Source organism: Phoxinus phoxinus, assembly GCF_949152265.1.
Source record: "Phoxinus phoxinus genome assembly, chromosome: 13".
Taxonomy (NCBI): domain Eukaryota; kingdom Metazoa; phylum Chordata; class Actinopteri; order Cypriniformes; family Leuciscidae; genus Phoxinus; species Phoxinus phoxinus.
Genome location: NC_136888.1, coordinates 4,828,159 through 4,852,978, shown reverse-complemented (window position 1 = coordinate 4,852,978; position 24,820 = coordinate 4,828,159). Strand labels below are relative to the sequence as shown.

The 24,820-nt window shown below is 39.4% G+C and overlaps 1 protein-coding gene across 1 annotated transcript in view; it reads right to left on the bottom strand.

Annotated features, from left to right (window-relative positions):
* LOC307009215 (ornithine decarboxylase-like) overlaps positions 1 to 13,462 on the bottom strand; it is a 30,100-nt gene extending 16,638 nt beyond the window's left edge. Inside the window, exon 1 of the mRNA XM_079632817.1 lies at positions 13,348 to 13,462. The gene's annotated coding sequence lies outside the window, so the exon portion shown is untranslated. The remainder of the gene's footprint in view (positions 1 to 13,347) is intronic.
* Between the last annotated feature and the right edge of the window lie 11,358 nt (positions 13,463 to 24,820).

Below are 24,820 nucleotides of genomic sequence, written 5' to 3'. Positions count from 1 at the left end.
TAATGTGGGTTTGAAAGTAGAACAGTATTTGAATGACGATATTAAAGTTTTCGTCTGAGAAAGAACCAAGAATGTGAATGCAGGGCTAAGGGAAGTGAAAAGAATGTGCAAGTAAATGAGAAGAGAAAGGAAAGTTTATAGATGGAAGTCGTAAGTAGATTGAAAGAGAAAAGAAAGTTGATAGATGGAAGTCGTAAGTAGATTGAAAGAGAAAAGAAAGTTGAAAGATTTAAGTCGTAAGGAAATCCTTTTAAAAGGAAAAAGAACTAAACTACCAGTAGATGTAAAATTACAGTAAATGAAAAATATTTGTAAAATACTGGTAACTAAAAAGATGATTGTCTTTTAATGAAACGCTTAAAAAAAAAATTGCAGATTGTAATTGAGAATCTGACAACTAAAATTGAGATGTTATAATGAAACGTTATTGAGAAATAGAATAACTATTTGTATTTAAGATCAAATAAGCAGAAGCAGTAGCACTGGGTTTAACAGTGCTAAATGTAAAAATGTGTAGAAAGGGATCTGATTAAACAAACAGCTTGGTAGTGTTGACCATGAAGGAGATAGAAGCTGATGTTTTGGTTTCAAAAGATAAGCTTGGGACTTGACTGAAACTGCCAGTGTGACAGTCCCAATATGAGTGGAATTTGTAATGTCTAAATTCCCTGATGTAGAGCAAAAGACAACTATAAAATTATTTTAATATTGAAAACGTATGTAATTTCTGGCAAAGGTGCCTTAAGCTGGGCTAGAGTTAAAAGATAAAGTAGATAAAGTTGAGAATGTTTAGTATGAGAGACAGTGTACCACTCCTGGAGGCCTCAGAGTCTCTCTCTCTCATTCAATGTCAGAAGGCTGTTATTTTAGCCTGTCATGACGATAAACTATTTATAAAAATTATAGACACAGATGTCTATCATTGCCATACAGAGGGCAATTAGTAGATTAAATATTTTAGATAGTAAAACTGAATGACTTTAAAGAAGTCTTTAAGATAATAATGTAGACCTGAATTGAGAAGACATCTTTGTACTTGTTATTTTAGGACCAGTAACGTCTTTGTCTGATCTTAGCCTTCACCATGACACAGGTCCTATGACCATGGCTATAGATGTACATTGAATAGACGTGAATAAATTTCACTGAGATTTTGTTGATTCGGACAGGTCTAACAGATTTGAGTGATTAAATACTGTTGTTATTAACCTGTTTCCCTTAACACTATTAGGCAGTCCAGATGGAGGTGACTCTTGAATGTGCCTTTCCTAAGCTCCAGAGAAAACAGCTGAGTTCTGTTGAAGAAAACTGATTGTGTGATGGGAAAGAGCGGTTAGTGGGTACGTGGCTACTCAAGGACGGGAAAGATCTTCCTGGCCAGGGGACTATACCTAACGCAGGGGGCCACGAACACTGCACACCTCCGGATGGAGGTGTTAAAATGTGAGACAGGTATGAGAGTTGAGCGCTGATTACCGGAGGCCAACCGGGGTCAGTAGAGCATTGGGAGGTGAGATGCGTTGTGATGAGTTACGGCGGTCTGACCCAAGAAAATGTGAGTTCCTCTATACCACTCACCAGAAAAAACCCCGCAATTCACTGTATGGCTTGTTTTCAATTGTGACAAGTCTGATGGAAATTATAGATAAAGAGCTAATGTGAATGTGCTTTCAAGAGCCAGCTGGGACCATCTGATTGTCATTATTTGTTGGGGAGACAGTAATATAACTTATTAATTTATATCAGGAACATGTTGGTTGCCTTATGGGCAAGGAAAATTATAGAAGTTGATTTTGAACTAATATGTCTATAAGATGGTTTTAACTCCTGAAGATCATTAGACATGGTGGTGACTAAAGATTAAGACAGTTTTTGTAGAGTTTGGATAACAAAGGTTAGGTGAATTGAGAATTTATACAAGTATTCAAACTAAAGGTAACATTAGAAATACTCATAGCATAATGTATTTTAGATTGGTGTAATGGTTCTAATTTGAGTTAAACATTTGTATATTAACATTTGTGAACTATTAAGGGTTCTATGATTAATTAAGTTTCAGTCTTAGGAGGCTGTTGAAAAGATAATTTGTGTATAGTGAGAGAGACTGCTTGAGGGATTGGTGCTCTGTCTGTCTTTCTGTTATCAGGTCTGGTAAGGCAAGCTTAAACAAAATAATGATAATGAACCAAAACAAACCAGCTGACTTTTCTAAAGACAAAATAATGAACATTTTGAAACGGTTTGAAAGGCCATGTAAAATTATATAAAAGCTACAGGAAAATGTGAAGTTTAAATCTTATTTAAACCTTAAATATTATAATTAGAGTTAATAAAAAAAGCGAACATTGTAAATGAGCAGTTAACATGCTGTATGTGTGTCTAGCATGAGTGTGTGTGATGGTGACAGCACTTTATGTCTTGTAGGTGTTAAGTGTAGGGCAGCTATTCCGCCTGAATAGTGTGTATATTGTGTCTTTAACTTCTGGATCAGTTTAGGTATTTATGTAAATTGGAATTGTGGAGTTGTAGATCGTCATCCATCGGGTTATAGATTTGACGGCAACAACAAAGTGAGACATTGGCTAAGTAGATATCAAATTATGCAGAGAGCCATTTAGGATTATTGTAAACAGGAGGCAAGGCAAGGCAAGGCAAGTTTATTTATATAGCACATTTCATACACAGTGGTAATTCAAAGTGCTTTACATAGAAGAAATTGAAATAATTACATAAATAATAAAAGAAATAAGAATAATTAAAACAGTTTAGAAAATAAAATACAGTGCAAACAGTCGGACGAACAGTGGCACAGTGCTCATTCAGTAAATGCAAAGCTAAGCAGTGGTAATTCAAAGTGCTTTAAAATAATCAAAAGAAATAAGAATAATTAAAACCCTATCTGAGATGGAAGTGATTGAGCAGGTTTGCGGTGCCACTGGACCTACAATCCAGGGATGTCCTCTGCTGGGGTGGTGTCCCCCACAGAGCACGTTTCACTTTTGCTGTTTTAAACAAACAGCAAACCTCTATACTCTCCGTAGTATAGATAATCTTCACTCGCCTCGTCGGAGTGAAGCTCTCCCGTTCCCCTTCAAAATCTCTTCCAATCAGACAGCCCTGATAATTAATAATCACCCCTATCTGAGATGGAAGTGATTGAGCAGGTTTGCGGTGCCACTGGACCTACAATCCAGGGACGTCCTCTGCTGGGGTGGTGTCTTACACCAGTATTGCCCAGTGGGGCCCCCACAGAGCACGTTTCACTTTTGCTGTTTTAAACAAACAGCGAACCTCTATACTCTCCATAGTATAGCTAATCTTCACTCGCCTCGTCGGAGTGAAGCTCTCCCGTTCCCCTTCAAAATCTCTTCCAATCAGACAGCCCTAAAAATTAATAAAATCTTCCTGAATCACAGTTTGGAAAATAAAATAATAAAATACAGTGCAAACAGTCGGACATAAATTACATCAACCGGTATCTTTCTTTTAAAAGGATCTTCTTACTACTTAAATGTATCAACTTTCTTTTCTCTTTCAATCTTCTTACGACTTACATGTATCAACTTTCTTTTCTCTTTCAATCTTCTTACGACTTACGACTTCCATCTATCAACTTTCTTTTCTCTTTCAATCTTCTTACCATCTATCAACTTTCTTTTCTCTTTCAATCTTCTTACGACTTCCATCTATCAACTTTCTTTTCTCTTTCAATCTTCTTACGACTTCCATCTATCAACTTTCTTTTCTCTTTCAATCTTCTTACCATCTATCAACTTTCTTTTCTCTTTCAATCTTCTTACGACTTCCATCTATCAACTTTCTTTTCTCTTTCATTTACTTGCACATTCTTTTCACTTTCCTTAGCCCTGCATTCACATTCTTAGTTCTTTCTCAGACGAAAACTTTAATATCGTCATTCAAATACTGTTCTACAATGCTCATTCAGTAAATGCAAAGCTAAACAGATGTGTTTTGAGTCTGGATTTGAATGTGGCTACTGTAGGATCACACATGATCTCTTCTGGAAGCTGGTTCCAGCTGCGGCTGGCATAATAGCTAAAAGCGGACTCTCCTTGCTTTGAGTGAACCCTTGGTATTTCTAGTTGATGTGATCCTAATGATCTGAGTGATCTGTTGGGTTTATATTCAGTGAGCATATCTGCAATGTATTGAGGTCCTAGGCCATTAAATGATTTATATACCAGTAATAATACTTTAAAATCAATCCTAAATGTGACTGGAAGCCAGTGTAAAGACCTGAGGACTGGTGTGATGTGATCAAATTTTCTGGTTCTGCTCAGAAGCCTGGCAGCAGCGTTCTGTACGAGCTGCAACTGTCTTATGGTCTTTTTGGGAAGGCCAGTAAGGAGTCCATTACAATAATCCACCCTGCTGGTGATGAAAGCATGCACAAGTTTTTCTAAGTCCTGACTGGAAACAAAGCATCTAATTCTTGCAATATTTTCTAGATGATAGTACGCTGATTTAGTTATTGCTTTGACATGACTACTGAAGCTAAGGTCTGACTCTAAAGACACCCCAAGATTCCTGACTTTATTTTTAGTTGTTTGACCTCTAGAGTGAAGGTATGCATTCACCTTGAGAACTTCATCTTTGTTTCCAAACACAATGACTTCAGTTTTGTCTTTGTTTAACTGAAGAAAGTTTTGGCACATCCAACTGTTTACTTCATCAATGCATTGGAACAGGGAGTCAATGGGGCTGTAATCGTTAGGCGATAGGGCTAAGTAGATCTGTGTGTCATCTGCATAGCTGTGGTAAGAGATTTGGTTCTTTCTCATTATTTGGCTCATTGGAAGCATGTACAGGTTGAATAGGAGTGGCGCAAGAATTGAGCCTTGAGGAACTCCGCATGTCATGGATGTCCACTCAGACTTATGGTCTCCTATACTCACATAATAACCTCTCGCTTCTAAGTATGACCTGAACCATTTTAGGACTATCCCAGAAAGCCCCACCCAGTTTTCCAGCCTGTCAAGAAGTATGTTGTGATCAACAGCGTCAAAAGCAGCACTGAGGTCGAGTAGTACCAACACTGATAATTTGCCTGTATCAGTATTTAAGCGAATATCGTTAATTATCTTTATGAGCGCTGTCTCTGTGCTGTGATGCGATCGGAAACCAGATTGAAAATTGTCAAAGTATCCATTCGAGCTTAAGAATTTGTTCAGCTGATTGAAAACAACTTTTTCAATGATCTTGCCAATGAAAGGAAGATTTGAGATCGGTCTATAATTGCTTAATATAGTCTTATCCAGATTGCTCTTTTTCAGGAGGGGTTTGACAACTGCAGTTTTCAGGGAGTTTGGAAAACTTCCAGAGAGAAGTGAGGCATTTACCACTTCTAGGAGATCTGCTTCTAAGCTGTTTAACACACTTTTGAAGAAAGATGTGGGAAGAGCGTCAAGGGCGCAGGTTGATGTTTTAAGGTGCTGTACGGTTTCTTCTAAAATTTTGCCATCAATTTCTTTGAAATCAGACATAGTAACTACTTTCTCAGGTTGTGGTCTAATCTGTCTGACCCCAGTGCAACTCAAGGATGTGCTGATCACCTTTCTGATATTATTGATTTTCTCAGAGAAGAAAGAAGCGAACTCACTGCACTTGCTGTCTGAGAGCATTTCACTGGAATCTGGCTCGGGGGGTTTGTTAATCTCTCTACAGTAGCAAAAAGAGTATGTGTGTTGTTTAAGTTGCTGTTTATAATATTTGAGAAGAAAGTCTGTCTAGCTTTGCCTAGTTCCATATTGAAAGCATGGATAGTGTCTTTGTAGATGTTATAATGGACTACAAGTTTTGTCTTCCGCCACATGCGCTCAGCTTTTCTGCATTGTCTTTTCATATTTTGCACTGCTGTTGAGTTTCTCCAAGGTGCCTTTTGTCTACCACTCTTCCTGACTTTCACAGGAGCAATATCATCAATTACACTTTTAACTTTTGAGTTAAAAGAATCAAGGAGAAAATCAACAGAGTCAGCAGATATGCTTGGTGTTAAAGATATAGCCTTCATAAATAGTACTCTAGTGTTCTCATTTAAGCATCTCTTCTTGACAGACACAGATCTAGCTTCAATGGCAGGAGAGATCAATATATCAAAGAAAATACAGAAATGATCAGACAGTGCTACATCCTTAATAACAATCGATGAAATGTTTAGACCCTTACTGATAAGTAAATCTAGAGTGTGTCCACGATTGTGTGTCGGTCCATGTACATGCTGAGTCAGATCAAAAGTTTTTAAAACAGTTTTGATTTCTTTTGCCATATTGTTTTCTGCATTATCCATGTGAATGTTAAAATCTCCAGCAATAGCAAAACAGTCAAACTCTGAGGAAATGGTTGATAACAGTTCTGTAAAGTCCTCAGTAAAGGCTGAAGAGTATTTTGGAGGCCTATAAACAATAATAAATAAAATGCGTGGAGCATCTTTTAACACAATACCCAAATATTCGAAAGACGGGTAATTACCAAATGATATTTGCTTACATTGATAGACATCTTTAAAAAGAGCAGCTACTCCCCCACCTCTCCTACCCGCTCTGCAGATACTCATAAAAGTAAAGTTAGGAGGGGATGTTTCATTGAGGACAGTTGCACTGCAGTTGTCTTCTAGCCAAGTTTCATTTAGAAACATAAAATCCAGGTTGTATGCGGTTATTAAGTCATTGACTAGAAGTGATTTATTTTTAAGTGAGCAGATGTTTAAAAGTGCTAACTTAACAGTCTTACTTTTTGTCTGCACAGCAGTCTTAGTTTGGCGTGTAATAGGCACCAGATTAGATGGGTTTGCTGTACGGCTTTTGAAGGCCTTAGACTTTCTATCATGTAATCGAACAGCAATAGAGAAAGATACAGGCACACAGGGTTCCCGCTTGTTCTGTAAACATTTGAGAAAGTTACTGTTATCATAGCGGGGACCCGACACATATCACTGAGAGCTGGTATCAGTTGTTTTTGGTTCACCTCGAGCAGAAGGAGGAGGGTGTGAGACCTGTCGTTGTGGCAGAGACCGAAGAACTCTTGCAGGAAGAGGGGGAGGGCGAGCGGGGCCCGCAGGCTTTGGTGGTTGTGAGGCCTGCCGTGTTTTGGTTGATATCTGGGGGCTTGCAAAAGAGTGGGATAGTTTAGTTCCAGCGTACACCAGTTTTTCCATTCTCTCTGAGAAGCCCAGAAGTGGAGATGGTGGAGATAGAGATAGCGTGTCTGGTGAGAGGGGCTGTTGTTGTTCTGGTGTTATGGGAGGCTGTAATATGCTGACCTGGTTTCCCTGGCTGTTTTCCAGGAAGTCGTCCTTGGGTGCTGAATCTTGGAGCAGTTCTAGTATGACACAGTCTGTCTGTGGTGAGCTCTGTGGGCAGGGCTCAGCTGAGATTGTGTCCGTGAGCAGAAGTTGTTGTGGCTGAGTGGTGTTATCATTGTCCTTGTGTGACGTGTCAACCGCATGTCCATTCAGGTGCTGGAGTGAAGTCCTGTGGTCATTCATACTGTGTCCAGGTGTGTGTGTGCCATTCAGGTTGAATGGATTGGCACACACTGCAGAAGGATGATTGAGGGAGAAGTAGATATTGTCCTTTAGCTCTCTTGAACCAAGTTTGTTTGGGTGGCCGTCCTGTTGGAACAGTTGCCTCTGACTCCAGAAAAGATTGAAGTTGTCAATGAAGTTCACTCCTTTTATATTGCAGGTTTTTTGGAGCCATGTATTAAGCCCAAGCAACCGTGAAAACCTGTTTGTTCCTCTTGCTGGGAGTGGTCCACTGATGAATGTTTGTACTTTCAATCTTTTAAGTGTTTCAAAAAGTTCATTGAAATTCTTCTTGAGGAGTTCTGACTGCTCTTTATGAATATCATTTTTCCCCACATGAATGATGAGTCGATTTGCAGTCTTATGTTTCATCAGAATGTTCTCAAGGTCCCTGTTTACATCAGAAATTGTTGCTTGTGGAAGGCAGCACGTAGTTGTATTCCTGCTACTAATGTTTCTGATAATGGAGTCACCCACTATCAGAGTCGTGTCCTCGGCTGCGCTCTGAGCTCTGTGCCGCTGTCTGCTCGACCTTGAGCGCAAGTTAGCATCGGTGTTAGCTACTGGCTTATTCAGTCTGTGTTCGATCACATTCATCACGTTTGGGGATTCCTCATTTACATTCATTAATACTTCAAATCTGTTCTCAAGATGTATAGGTGGTGGTAGGAGACCAGTGTTTGCAATCCTTGTCAGAGCCGTATCTGGGGTAGAGGATGCTATTGCGGCAATATGTGATACTCGTGACAATCTGATGTCTCGAGTGCCTTTGGGTCTCGCTCCCTGTGTGTGCCATCGATTTGTAAGTCGATCGGCTTGTTTCTCTACACTAAGTATGGCCTGTGGAGGAGCAGTAGATTCATGAAACTCACCAGCTGTATGCTGAGGGCGTCCATGACGGAGCTCTGTTGTGTGTTCCGTCTGGTTTGGTGGTCCCGCAAATAACTTTGTTCCAAGAACTGCAATCCTTTGTAAAAGTCTGTGGCAATTGCTGCAGCAAGTAGATTCCAGAAGAGGCATTTTCTCTTATCCTTATGCAGTTGTGTTTTCTCTTCCCCGGAATGTAAGCTTTCAGTGGGAGGCTGGTCGAGTAAAATAATTCAGCTTTTTTGTTGTAATCCAAGCGTTTGGGCACTGTGCTGATTTGCTGAAGTTGAAATTAGTTGATAAAAGAAGATAAAGTATAAAAATATAAAAGCGATAGAGCAAAGCGCGGAGCAGTAAGCAAGAGCGTCCGAACAGTAGCTGAGCAGGAAGTTAGCTCAGCTAACTCAGAAGTTAGCTCAGAAGTTAGGAGGAGAATGTTTTTTTGACTGACATTGACCAAGGCTGTACAGCATGAGCACCTGACAGAAACTATTGATGACTTTAAAAATGGTTGAAGAGGACTGAGTTGCGAGACAAAACAACAGACCTGAAAAAAGCAGGATAAGCTGTGAGACTGAGGGCTGAAAGATGTCTGGAGGAAGTTTGTCTGAGGGACAACGTTTGGGTTGGTGTTGATGGCAGGCTTTATTGAGAACACTATGTTAAATGTTATGTTAAATTGATGCTTGAGTTGTGTCGCGCATCAAGAGGGAGATGGTATAACAATTGCCAAATATGGTTTATTAAGGGGTTCACATTTGCTGAATAAATGTTGGGAAAACACAAGGGGTAATTGGGTAAAAGCCCTGAAAGAAGCCATTTTTCTGCCTAACAAAATTGCTGTCTGGATTGTTTCTACAGGAAAGCCAGGGCATCGAAGGCCGTGGCAGCACAGACTTTATTATCTGACAATAACCTCAAAATTTGTGTTTCTTTACAGAGCAGGATTGGGAGACAGGGCAAAATGAATTTGGCTAACTGTCCTGGCCTGGGTTATTATTGTGGCAGAAAGGTGCTACACCTTGTACAGCGCATAACTAAAAATGTTCCTTTTGCAGAATGTCAGGATGGATTGCATCAAGCTGAACTGATTCTGTTTCCAAATGTATGAATATTGACTTGTTAACGTAAGCAAAGTGGATATGTGTTTTTCAGGGGAAAAGGACTCTGACTCTAATAAGCAAGAAATGTCTAATGATAATTAAAAATGAAATGAAAAATAATGATTTTTGAAAATTCCACAGGTCACACCAAAAGGGACGAGGGGAAGACAAGCGGTCACTAACAAAATACTTAAAGTCTCCATTCACAGGTGACAGTAAGCAGGAAATGGTTCATTCCAGTGAGGGTGCGGTGGTGATCTCAGGAGATCAGTGTGACACCTGGGTCCAAGCCTCTCACCTAAAGGCCGCAACCATCTCAGGAGTCCATGGGGCGAACGAGATGATCAACACGCCTGGAGGAGGATGTGGACCAACTAATGGTTTAAGAATGTGTTTTTGTGATGATTTTGAGGATTTTATCTGATTATATTGAAATAGAGCTTAGTATTGATATTGGTATATGACAAATGATTTGATTGGTTACAGATTAATTAGAAAATATTTAAGGCAAATGTTTTCAGGAAGAGAAGATCCATTAATTAATTTAAATTATAGGGATTATTATTGAAGCTTATCAAGTAGAACCACTACCTGATTGAATTAAAAGTAAAAGAACAAAATATGGTTAGGGAAATGGATATGGGGAAAATGTTGAATGTGTAGTGTATGAGTTATGATTGTATGTGTTATTCTGATAATTTTGTTATTCAGGGGTGAATATGAGAAAACTGGAATGTCTGTTCAATTGAAAATGACAGTCTATCCGAATGATGATGGGGATGAACAAAATTATGCAGATGATTTAAGTAGAGATTACAGTTAGATGTGTTGATGTTTTCTTTTCTTTCTGAGACCGATTGATATGTAAAGAGGGTTAAAAGCAGCAGTCATCCGTGTTACGAGATGGCGTACAAGGACAGGGTTTTGAAACTGAGGGATTTTTTTATTTATTTTTTATTATGCTTTTATGATTTGAATTTTATATGTATGTTTCCTACTGTGCTATAACTACTTTTTCCTTACTAGTGTGACTGCGGTTTAGCCCGGCATTAGTAAACATGTTTACTTGCTTGCTAAATAATTATGGGGCTTTCCCCAACAAAAACAGCCTTATGCTTCTTCATTCTAAACTTTTTCTTCACAGGTTCAAGGAGAGTGATATCTTTTATGTGATATGTAATGACTTGAACTTGAATTATTATTATTGTTATTATTATTATGTTTGATTAATAATGATAAAAAGTGAGGAGTTGTGGTGGAAGTTTTATGATATTCATTGATCTTTAGTAAAATATAGATGATTCAAAGAATGTCACATGTGTGTCTCTCACTTGTAGTGAGAGAAGATGATGGTTATGTACCTGGGGAGGCAGAAGGGAGAGACACTCCAGAGAACAGACGAACAAGGACCTCTGACCTAGAATGTCAGAAGGCCGTTTGGTGAAGGAGGGCTTATGGGCCAACTAGTGACGAATCTAAACTAGTGTTATGGCTTCTTTGTCTATGGAAAACTACTGGATGGAAATCTACTGGGAGGAAGGCTCTGGGGGGGGGGCCTTGGAGATTAGGATAAAAAGGTTCTGTCTGTCTGGGGGTGTGCCACTCTTCTGCACAGGGTAACAGCTGTGTATTAGACTGCTCCTATTCTTGCAAGAATAAATACTTCTATTTTATAATTTGACTGAGTGTCTCCCTTAAGCAGTGATGTTTGTTTGATGAATTTTTGCCACAACAGTTGACTGACTCAAAAAAAATTAGTAGGTTTAATCACCTGCTTGGCACCCCACTTAATTAAGTCAATCCGTTACAACTTAATTTCTAAGTTTATCACACATTTTTATGACAAACTTTATACTTCCGAATTTATTAAGATAATTGTGAGACTTTTGTCGAAACAATTAAAAACTATATTTCAACTATTGATAATGATTTTAAAGATCTTTGTGAGTCAACTTTGACAATTGGAGAAGTTAAATCCGATCTTTTCTCTATGAAGAAAAGGAAATCCCCTGGTGTTGATGGTTTTTCCGTTGAATTTTCAGTCCATTTTTGAGACTTAATAAAATCCCCATTGCTTTGCATGTTAAAGAATGTATTACTCAGAAAGAAATGACTACATCAATGAAACGGGGTATAATTTCCCTTATTCCAAACTCTGAAAAAGATCCTCTCTTAATTGATAATTGGCGACCAATTACAAACTCTAACGGTTTGACAGTCAGGTTTTGTCAAAGGTAGGCATATCAGCAATAATAGACTTATTTTAGATTTATTGGATTATGCTGATTTTGTACACTCTAAAGCCATTATTATTTTCTTAGACTTAGATAAGGCATTCTCATTTAGCTATATTCTCATTTAAATAAAACCACCATTAATGCACACTTTTAATTTAAAAGATAATATTTTTTATTAAACTGACTCCCACATATCTAAAGAATATATTTGTAACTTTTTTATTTAGTTTGGCAAATTTTTCATCCATAAACAAATTTATGGGGGCTCACTTACTCTCTCACATTTTTTGGTTGAAATAGACTCACTGTTCCTGAAACTATGAAAAATTATTTTGTAATGGCTTTGATGTCCAGGTTTAGTCTTGCGTAGCCAGACCTCTGGAATTCATAGCAGCTTTCTTTGGCCAAGGCCCACCCACAAGGCCGTTTGACCGACATGTCAAACAACCAATTACAGTTCGTTTCGTTCAGTGTCACGTTTCGGGGCGTGGAAATGTCCCCACAACAACAGACCGGCGTGCAACAAGTCTCCACTAAGTGCCTCAAACAAAACTCCTGGACATCTCTTAAAGTCGGCATGAAATCAAAATTGACCCTATTTACTTTGTTAGCGGATATTACTAGTCTTGTGGTGAACAATTTAAAGCAAGTTAATACACGGGAAAAAATTGTTTGCCGAAGTTATCTTTAATCAAAGTCCGAAAAGTTACTTCCGGGTCTGGAATGGTTCTTTTTCTGATGACATAGGCTTGACGGCTTGGGTTGGTTAAACGCTTAACCACTCGCCTCAAACCGTTACTCTGCTATGGGCGAGAGATGGAGAGGAGGAGTGCTAAAGTAAAACCCTGCCCTCTGTTCAATATTCCGTTTCACTCGGAAATGCGCCACAACACTTGAGAAAAGTCGTTTGCAACTTTCGGTTCACGCGGACTTTAAAGAGTCTATGCCGTGAACCTTGCATACTTTTGAGAATCCTACGTTTAGCTGATCTTGATAAATGCTCATTGTCACTCATGTAAACACAACAGTTTTTCTTCCGCAATCACACGTCTGCGCTTTGTTTCCCGGCGGACCGAAAATAAACGCGACACTCGCGCCCCCCCGGAAATCCGATAAAATTCCACCAATCAGATGACGACTTCGACATTCCTGAAGTGTTTCCAGTTAAGTGTACCATATGCATCAGACGTTTAGCCAACATTCCGTGGGCGTGACGTCTGAGGCTGAGACTAGTCCAGGTTTAACCAGCTTTCTGCCAAATATTGTATTTTCTTTTTTTGAATATCATTATTGTTTCCCTGTGTAAATGTAGGGTACTTTTATTTGCTTCATATCCTTTGTTTTTTTTTTTGGTTTTTTTTACCTCTTCAATGTTCTCCTGAATGTATTTTTGTATATTTTAATGTTTCTTAAAAAATAAATAAAAATAATAATAAAAAAAGTAAAAAAAAGTCAGAAAAACACTTTTAGCGATGTAAATTAACTAGTGGCTACTTCCTTAATTTATGATTAGACTGTGTACCCTATACTGAAAGTGTAACCTAACATAACGGCTATAATGATGCTAAATTTCACTTAATAATATCATATAACTCACCTTAAAAAGCATTTACAAAGTGTTTCCATAGATCAGACAGTTGAAAATTAATAATGTTGTTCTCCTCGCGCACAAACGGCTATATGGTGATTATCAACTGCCGAAGTATGTAAGTAAAAGCCGCCGCCCTCTCCCAGCCCTATTTATAGTGACGTGGTTTCCAAGGTGACGCACTGAAACCGGCTTCCTCCGAAAGAGCGAACCGGTTTGGTCTTCGGCTTGAGGCGCGAGCGACTGATAATGGAGGATCTGAATAAAGAACTAGTAGTGACAGACTTCCCGCTTCCCTATCAACAAAGGTACTTACACATTCGGTAAATAAATTAATAAATAGTATACTAAAACCTACAGAAGAAATGAACAACGTGCTAAAAATATATAGGCCTAGGCTACAGCTAAAATAAGATTTTGTAATACTAAACATAAACTCCCAACTGAACTGTTGCTGCTAATTGTAAAAGTTTAGTTGTAGGGAACTTATACACACACACTTACATTTTTAGTATTCTTTCTGTGAGCATAGAAAAGCTTGAATTGTACAATAAGAATGATCTATGCATAAATGTTGTTATTGATAAAGTACAACTAGCCTACTAAAGATTTTATGTAGCTAATTGATAGATGAAAATAAAATGCAAGTGTTATAAATATGAAATATTCGATTTAAGACAAACAAAAGTATGCACTAAAACTTGAAATATAATGGTAAAAGCTAATTCAAAATGTTAAAATAATACAAAAATAGCACTATATTTTCTTGCTTTTAAACTATTTGCTTAAGGGTCATTCTATGGAAAAGTAAATGTTTCTGTCCCTATAGCTGTACATAAATATTACACTTAAAAAAACAAACACTTTAGAATTACAATTTCTTAATATTTTAAAATAAAGCAATATGTCATTTGAACAATTACAACTTCTTGAGGCATCAAGTGGCAATATTTCATTTTTTATTAGTTATATAAAATTCCAAGCACCGCAGAAGTGCTTGTCCCCACAGTCATGTACAGAGGGATAATGTTTTATTTTGAGGTCAATAACAGGTTTTTACACCATTTAAAATACAATAATGTATACATAACTATCTAATATTTTATGTAAATGACATAAAACAAAAACACAATGCAGAATAAATATTATAATATTTATAATGAAAGTAGTGGTCCCCTGGGGCCTTTACCATAAAGGTAGCTGAACAGACGCGGGGTTACAGGATTAGTTTGGAGTTGACAAAACCAAACCGATGCAATCAGGCTTTATTGGTACCATAATGCAGCTCATCAACTTTCTGTAAACTCAGGCTTTGATCTTAAAGGAGAACTCCGGCCAATTTTAACATTGAGCTCATTTTTTAGTAAATTTGGAGTGCTGTCAATACAGAGAACAACGGCAAAAATCGGTGTTGCCTACACCGTGTTATCCTCTTTTTAAAATTGGCACCCTATTGACTTGAATGGGGCAAGTTTTAAACCTGATTTTATCCTCTAGTCAATTGTCAATTGTCGTTACATAGTTACCTATGATCACGCGCGTGAACTCGACAATCGATTACTGTGAACTTCGACTGAAAACAGGAAGTAAATACAGGTATGTGCGCTTGTTGAATTAACATAATTTTTATTAATATCTTTCACATCTACTGCAGTCAGATTCACCGTGTTCACTCTGAAGGAATCACTCAACATGGCTGGGCACTTGTAATGACACATCAAGGATGTTAAGAGGATAAAAGCAGGTTTAAAACGTGCCCCATTCAAGTCGGGTGCAAATTTTAAAAAGAGGATAACACGGTGTAGGCAACACCGATTTTTGTCGTTGTTCTCTGTATTGACAGCACTCCAAATTTAGAAAAAAATGAGCTCAATGTTAAAATTGACCGGAGTTCTCCTTTAAGCATGATTACTCCACGAGCGCGTGCACATACCAAAGTGACGTTGGCACCGGGCAACCAATCGCGATCGATATGGATGGAGCGAGAGCGGTATATTTTTCTGCGGAGGATCAAGAGATAATCATTCAGAATTGCGTTGAATTTAAATATGTATTACAAGCTCGAAACAATACGGTCTCTGCTGCCAAAGCAAGAGAAGACTGTTGGAGAAAGATTGCTGATTGCGTTAAGTTGATTTGTGTAAGTTACGTTCTATAGTCATATATGTATGAATTATGTGTGTGTGTTTAATATATAGCCTATATTTTTATATACAAAAATGTGCATGTGTATATATACTAATAAAGATTAATATTCATTGATTTTAGATGCAACCTCCAACTCCAAACGTTCTTGGCAGCAGATATAAAAATATAAAAAATATAATTCAAAGTGGTAAGTATTATTTACACACAACTTTTTATTATTTTTGTGAACATTTGATCTCAAACACTTGTTTGAGGCAAACCGAAAAAAGAGTAAAATTCAGAAAACCGGTGGAGGGCCACTCCTCCAGAATACACTGGATGGGATTACAGGTGCTGTACAACCTGACCCTGGTGCGGGCTTCTCTAAGCAAGTAACACTGGTACGTGTGCAATACATTAATTCTATTTTAAGTTTTAAATATGTCTGACTGTATGTTCTGCAGTCGAGGGAAATACAGTGTCCCTGACACTGTTGAAGCCAGCACACAGTCTCCCACACAGAGAATGTGAATGCAGCAGACAGAACACCAGAAACATACTTTACAACAGTTATGCTTTATATTGGCCTACTTTTATTTATTAGGGTGAAGCAAATTATGAAAACACTCTGTCTGTGTTGTGAGACAGTTGCTGAGGTGAATGCACTGGGCTTTTTTATTAAGGCAAACATTTGAATGTGTGGCATAAATGACTGGCCCTTACACATCTCTTTTATTGTAGGATTTTTCACAACCTGCCCCAGAAACGGAAGCCTCTACCTCAACAGGCTTCAGAAGAAATGTGAACAAGGTAAGGATTGAAAACCCTTGACATAAATTACTGTCCTGTGTTTGTAGGAAGTCAAGGAACTTTTTGTGATTTGATTAGCTTCCAGAAAACTTGTAATGATCATGTTTGTGGTGGAATTATGTTTCAGGCGGAAACAGACCCTTTACTGCATACTAAAGGAGCCCATAGAGCTAGACTGCACACTAAGGGAGCCCATAGAGCTAGACTGCACACTAAAGGAGCCCATAGAGCTAGACTGCACACTAAAGGAGCCTATAGAGCTAGAATGCACACTAAAGGAGCCCATAGAGCTAGATTACACACTAAAGGAGCCCATAGAGCTAGACTGCACACTAAAGGAGCCCATAGAGCTAGACTGCACACTAAAGGAGCCCATAGAGCTAGAATGCACACTAAAGGAGCCCATAGAGCTAGACTGCACACTAAAGGAGCCCATAGAGCTAGACTGCATACTAAAGGAGCCCATAGAGCTAGACTGCACACTAAAGGAGCCCACAGAGCTAGACTGCACACTAAAGGTGCCTAGAGCTAGACTGCACACTAAAGGAGCCCATGGAGCTAGACTGCACACTAAAGGAGCCTATATAGAGCTAGACTGCACACTAAAGGAGCCTATAGAGCTAGACTGCACACTAAAGGAGCCTATAGAGCTAGACTGCACACTAAAGGAGCCCATAGAGCTAGACTGCACACTAAACGAGCCGATAGAGCTAGACTGCACACTAAAGGAGCCTATATAGAGCTAGACAGCACACTAAAGGAGCCCATAGAGCTAGACTGCACACTAAAGGTGCCTATATAGAGCTAGACTGCACACTAAAGGAGCCCATAGAGCTATACTGCACACTAAAGGAGCCCATAGAGCTATACTGCACACTAAAGGAGCCCATAGAGCTAGACTGCACACTAAAGGAGCCCATAGAGCTAGACTGCACACTAAAGGAGCCTATAGAGCTAGACTGCACACTAAAGGAGCCCATGGAGCTAGACTGCACACTAAAGGAGCCTATAGAGAGCTAGACTGCACACTAAAGGAGCCGATAGAGCTAGACTGCACACTAAAAGAGCCTATAGAGCTAGACTGCACACTAAAGGAGCCTATAGAGAGCTAGACTGCACACTAAAGGAGCCTATAGAGAGCTAGACTGCACACTAAAGGAGCCGATAGAGCTAGACTGCACACTAAAGGAGCCTATATAGAGCTAGACAGCACACTAAAGGAGCCCATAGAGCTAGACTGCACACTAAGGGTGCCTATATAGAGCTAGACTGCACACTAAAGGAGCCCATAGAGCTAGACTGCACATTAAAGGAGCCCATGGAGCTAGACTGCACACTAAAGGAGCCCATAGAGCTAGACTGCACACTAAAGGAGCCCATGGAGCTAGACTGCACACTAAAGGAGCCTATAGAGAGCTAGACTGCACACTAAAGGAGCCGATAGAGCTAGACTGCACACTAAAGGAGCCTATATAGAGCTAGACAGCACACTAAAGGAGCCCATAGAGCTAGACTGCACACTAAAGGAGCCCATGGAGCTAGACTGCACACTAAAGGAGCCCATGGAGCTAGACTGCACACTAAAGGAGCCCATGGAGCTAGACTGCACACTAAAGGAGCCCATAGAGCTAGACTGCACACTAAAGGAGCCCATAGAGCTAGACTGCACACTAAAGGAGCCCATAGAGCTAGACTGCACACTAAAGGAGCCCATAGAGCTAGACTGCACACTAAAGGAGCCTATAGAGCTAGACTGCACACTAAAGGAGCCCATAGAGCTAGACTGCACACTAAAGGAGCCTATAGAGCTAGACTGCACACTAAAGGAGCCCATAGAGCTAGACTGCACACTAAAGGAGCCCATAGAGCTAGACTGCACACTAAAGGAGCCCATAGAGCTAGACTGCACACTAAAGGAGCCCATAGAGCTAGACTACACACTAAAGGAGCCCATAGAGCTAGACTGCACACTAAGGGAGCCCATAGAGCTAGACTGCACACTAAAGGAGCCCATAGAGCTAGATTACACACTAAAGGAGCCTATAGAGCTAGAATGCACACTAAAGGAGCCCATAGAGCTAGACTGCACACTAAAGGAGCCCATAGAGCTAGACTGCACACTAAAGGAGCCTATATAGAGCTAGACTGCACACTAAAGGAGCCCATAGAGCTAGACTGCACACTAAAGGAGCCCATAGAGCTAGACTGCACACTAAAGGAGCCCATAGAGCTAGACTGCACACTAAAGGAGCCTATAGAGCTAGACTGCACACTAAAGGAGCCCATAGAGCTAGACTGCACACTAAAGGAGCCCATAGAGCTAGACTGCACACTAAAGGAGCCCATAGAGCTAGACTGCACACAAAAGGAGCCTATATAGAGCTAGACTGCACACTAAATGAGCCTATATACAGGGATGGGCATAAATACATGGAAATGTATTTAAAATACAAATACAGTATACACGCTCTCCGTCTCTGCGAGATTCGGAAGGGAATGATTCAGATTTCTCTCGGCACAGCTACTAGAAGACTGACAGCTGTCAGACAGGCTCACTTCACCAAGCTCAGTTTGAGTCTGCGCAGTACGCCTGGCGATCAGGAAGTGAGTGCTTCAAATGGGCTTCACTTTTCTCTGTTGAAGTCTATGGGGCCGCTGTGTCCATCTTATATACTGTCTATGATTTCAACGGCTATTTGTAGATGTAAGGAAGTGACGTGTTTGGCCCTCAGATGTTTCCAGTTAGTTAGCGCGCACATTCGAAACAACAGCGCGTGGTGCTTTATTTACGGCACTTGTGCGGCCATTTTCTTATTCATGCGAATAAAACATGTCAAAATTAAGAGCATGTTGTTCAGTGGTTGGATGTTCTCTCGGGCCCGGAACTAACGTTAACTTGCTCTTGGAAATCAAAGCGTTTAGATTTCCGAAAAACGCGCCTGGATTGCAGCAGTGAAGCGAGAAGGATAAGCAACTAGCAATATACAGCATACATTTCGAGTCTGGTAAGTACAATTAGTTTTTTCATTTCTTTACGTTAACTGTTTAAGTTTGATGCAGCATAATGTAAGCTAACCCACTGTGGGTTTGTTATTGTTTACATGCACCTAGCGTTTTGACACGTGTTTAGTGAAAAAAGGTGAACAAGTTTTTATTTCCGTTTTTTTTCTAAATGTTCTGTGGGCTGTAATTAAGTAAGTTAGGAGTTAACATTTGTTGTCTAGCTGTCTAGTCGGTTGACAACTGCAGTGAGTAACGCATTATTGAATACTGTATACTTGAGGTGTGTAACAGCTAATGTTAACTGCAGTAGTTTACAAAAGGTAACGGTAAACATTTTTTCATCACTTATCAAGCTTAGCTAATGTTAATTCCAACATTCACTGATGTACTACACAATAGTAGCATTATTTTTTAAATACTGTGCATCAACCAGATTAAGTTAAATAATTGTGTTTCTACTTTTGTCTTCAATAGGAAAGCCATCATCTGTAATGTAAGACTGCTACAGGGAGACAGGAACGACAGCCAAACCACATGTGACCATGCAGTGTGTGCAGAATTATTAGGCATGTTGATTTTCTGATCATATTTTTTTCCAGACACATTTTTACCAATTCCAAACCACATTAATCTTGATAACTACTATTAATTTTGTATTTAATCATGTATAAGTGATATATTATTGTTCATGAAGGCTGGAAATGAAAACGCCTTATATTCAGGTGTGCATAATCATTAGGCACATGTTCTTTCACAGATAAAATAAGCCAAAAAAGAGATTTAACTCAGACTGAAAAGTCACAAATTATTAAATGCCCATGAGAAGAATACTAGGAATTGCAGTTAAGGCATGACCATTGGACAGTGAAATGCTCATTGGGTCAGATGAAAACAGGTGGAGAAGAAAAGACACATGTTAACTGTAAAATAATGAATGTGAAGAATTAAGTGTGAAACCATCAGTCTCCAGCGCCACCATTTTCCAGAACTGCAACCTACCTGGAGTCTCCTGAAGTGCAAAGTGTCAGGGTCTCAGAGACTTAGGTTAGGTAAAGAATCCTAAAAAATGACCCCCTCTTAATAGGAATCACAAGCTGAGGTTTTCATAGACATACAGAGTGAGAGTGACTCTTGAAGGAACAGCACCACAGCCTCTTGGTGCCACAGTTTGAGTTTGTGATTCTTATTAAGTGGGGGTCATTTTTAAGGATTTTTTACCTATCTTTTTTGGCTTATTTTATCTGTAAAGAATATAATAAGAAATAAGGCATTTTTCATTTCCAGCCTTGATAAACAATTATACATCACTTATAAATGATTAAATGCAAAATTAATAATAGTAATTAAAGGGATAGTTCACTTTGAAATTAAATGTTGGTATGTTTTAGCTTACCTCAAGGGCATCCAAGATGTGGGTGTCTTTGTTTCCGCAGTAGTTTCAATTTTGATATTTTTAGGTCAAACCGTTCTTGTCTGTGTCATGATTAGTGTTTCCCTGTCTTGTCTATTAGTTATCCCAGGTGTCTCTCATTTCCCACGCCCCCTTGTTATCCTGTTTAGCTCGTTTGTCTCTGATTATTTAAGCCCTGTCCTTGTGAGTTCTTGTTTAATGTTTAATTGTTAACGTCAATGTTGGTTGTTCCTGTTCCCGAGTACCGTTGTCCTGTCTAGTTTCTAGTGAGTTAGTCTGTTAAATAAAGCGTGTGCTGCATTTGGATCCTGCCTCATCTCTGCTTCAGCCGCACCGGCGTTACAGAAGAACTCACCACATCGTGATCCAGCAGCCATGCCTTTCTGGAATCCAGACGTGCAGATTCTCCGTCTCCATCAGGAGAATCGCTCCATAGAGGAGTACGTCGCGGAGTTCATGAAACTGCCGCCTCTCGCGCAAATGAGCACCCAGTGCTTGAAGATATTCTTCCACGGGGGATTATCAGAACCACTTCGGTCACAGATGCCCGCACCTGATCCTTCCGTGACTCTGATCCAGTATGTCGAGTGGGCTCTTTCTATGAGCGCCGAAACCGCGCTTCACTTCTGCCCAGCCGAACCCGCGCTTCACGTGTAATCTCTACATTATGACTGACAGACAAGAACGGTTTGACCTAAAAATATAAAAATTGAAACTACTGCGGAGACAAAGACACCTACATCTTGGATGCACTTCAGGTAAGCTATAACATATCCAAATTTAATTTCAAAGTGAACTATCCCTTTAAGATGAATGTGGTTTGGAATTGGTAAAATGTGCCTGAAAAAACTATGATCAGAAAATCAACGTGCCTAATAATTCTGCACACACCGTATGAACCCCCAGATGTGTTGGAGAACTGGAGGACGGATATTGACCCGCTCTGTTCAGGGACTCATAACTCCATTTCTGTTTGTCGAAAAAACATTCTGTGAAATGTTTTATGTTGTTGTCTCAGTTGTTGAAGCATTTTGTGTTCATACAAGTATTTACACATAGTAAGAAATTTGCTGGAAATAAAAGCTGTTGAAAGTGAGAGGATGTTTCTTTTGTTTATGTATTTATGTAGTAGTCAACATTTGAAGTGGATCTAACCCGTTCATCAAAGTTATACATTCATTTTGAACAATACCCGTTCTTGTCTTAGGACAACTTTGATTCACTTTTTTGATCCACTTCTAATGTTTACTACAGGTGAAACGCGAAAAAATTGAATATTGTGCAAAAGTTTATTTCAGCAATTAAACTTAAAAGGTGTAAATAATGTGAAAATCTTTTCACAATATTCTAATTTTGAACTTGGGGTTGTCATAAGCTGTAAGCCATAATCATCATAATTATAACAAATAAAGGCTTGAAATAATAATGAAGTAATATATTAGGTTCACCTTTTAAGTTGAATTACTGAAATAACTTAGAATATGGTGCAAATCTGTATGTGACTACTTGAAAACCATAAAAGAACATATTTTACCTTCAAGGACCTAAAAAGTGTATTCTGTATGTTTTATTCTTCATTGTACAATTATTAATCTGCACGTATACTTTCTCTTAAATGACTAATACAGGTTTATGCATTAGAAAATAAAGACAGAGAGCAATAAATTGCATTCACCTTCTATTCATTTGTGATCATGCACATGAAGGGCTCAGATAGGACATTTAAACCCTCGCACACCGTTCCACAAGAACACACATTTGGAAACGAATGAAATGAGTAATGGCATAGCGATTAGTTTACTAGCGTACAATTAGCATTGTAATATACATGCAAGTTCTGTAAAGCTGCACTGAAACTATAAGTATTTTGAATAGCGCTGTACAAATAAATATGAATATTTGCATAGATATACTGACTGACTCAGCAATGCAAGTGAAATGCCCACTCGTAACCTCCCCGGACAAACCATGATAAATAGGTTTTTGACTCTGTTTGACTTGCTTCATCTGCACCAAACACAAGACAGATGTCATCCACATTGTACAAATAAATGTTCCCCTTTTTTAAGAAGCTAAGAAATTATTTGTAACCATCTGCGATATGCTTTTATCGCATCTCTCGTGTAAGTTGCACGCAAGCAGCCGCAACACACGCAATCAGATAATGAGCCGTCAGGCTATTCAGGTAAAAAGTTTACGCAAGTCTTAGGCCACATTTACACATAGCCGGGTATTTAGAGAAACGAATATTTCTCCCCCTCCGTTTTCAATAATAACATTGTGCACACAACCCGCATAAATACGCCGCCAAGCGCCTTTATAACTATGCTAAACCTATGGGCGGCAGTGTAGGGAGAAGGATAAAGCCATGCAAGCCAATCAGAATCCTCAGAATCGACAAGAGAGAACCTAAAACCCCGTTTCTCCCAGTTGACACGACAACATATAACCGGCGTTTTCAGAAATCTCCACTTTAGCCGGAGTTTTTAGAAATGATCGTTTTCTGGGATAAAAACGGCGTTTTCGTGTAAATCACAGGCCAAAACGCAGAGAAATATCTGCGTTTTCCCATCGTGTACACGGGGCCTTATTTAAAGGGTCCGATTATTTAAATCATTGTTTATTTTCAGTTTTGGGAAATACTTTAACTGTTGCCTTTTTGCTAGACTTAAAAAGTACGAGCTTGTTTTCACGGATCTGTGGTTCTAAAATGGCGCCACCGGAAATGCGCAGTAGCATTCCAACGCGTTTGTTATTGTTTACGTCCTTGAAATGGTCTATAGGAAATACAAAACTACAAAAAACGAATTTCAAACATCTTTTATTATGTTTTATCACCATCATAACATCGTAACAAGAACCCAATAACACAAAGTCAATTATATTTTAAATAACTGCTGGTGTACTCCAGGTGGTGTACCTGTGTGTTTCAGACATCCATCTATTCGATACCCTTTAGCACCACCAGCTTTTCAAAAAGATTGGGTTTAAGGTGTTGTCTGTGTGGCCTATTGATTAAACCCGCAAAGGAAAACGTACTCTGTTACTAACTTTACCCTTTAGGCGCCAGAGGTTTTTTCCTAAAACGTTCGATTTTGACATCTTAATTTCAAAAGGCTATGGGCCCTATCTTGCACCCAGCGCAATTGACTTTGAACACCGACGCATGTATCATTCCTATTTTGCACCCGCGCACAGCGGACTTTTCCCTCCACAGACGCACGTCGGTAAATTAGGGAATGAACTTGCGCTCGCGGGGGCGGTTCAGCGCAAAGAGGAGGCGTGTTCCGGCGCAAAACTTCCATGGTGCTATTTTCCAGTTTTAGAAAGCAATAGCGCCACTGACCAGGAAAAAAACAGTCTAAAGACAGTGGCGCGTTGCGCGTTAGTGATGTGGTATTTTAAGGGCGCGTGCTTGGCCATAATGCAGTGTGTTAACGCGCATCCACTTTGATTCTCTAATAATTATAAACAGACGCAGCAGTTTTCATTTTTGCAAATCATACATTATTACAAGGAAAAATATTAACACACGAGGGAGGTTGTGTCCGTGAAGATGTGAAAAAGATCTATCTAGATAAAAAAAAAAAAAACTAGATTAGGCTACACATTTACCCGAATTATACGCCTGTTTAACCGAAGCTAATTTGGGTGGGTTTCTCCCATCATCCCCAGTGTCACTTCTCTGTGTTTTACGGCCCTGACGAGAACGTCGGTCTCTTTGGCTGTGAACTGCTCCTGGCGTGCGCTGGCAAATCTGCCGTTATAATAGCGATCCGCCGTGGAACAAGCGCGCCTGCTCTTAAAGGGAATGTGAGAGGACGCTCTGATTGGTTTATGTCACGTTACGCCCAAACCACACCTATGAATAATGAAGCTACTTCAGACCAACCCCTTTTAGATTTGCGCTGGGCGCAAGAGTCGTTTATCCGCCGGGAAAATAGCAACAGCGCCCGGGATCCGCCCACAAAGTTACTTGCGCTTTGCGCTTTGACACTTGCGTTTCAGATCGTTAAAATAGGGCCCTATATCTTAAAAGTGATAAAAGATAGAGACTTTCCGTAAATTAGAGAAATATTAAGGATGACCCAAAGTTTATGTAGGGATTACATTTTCCCATCTAATTTGCAT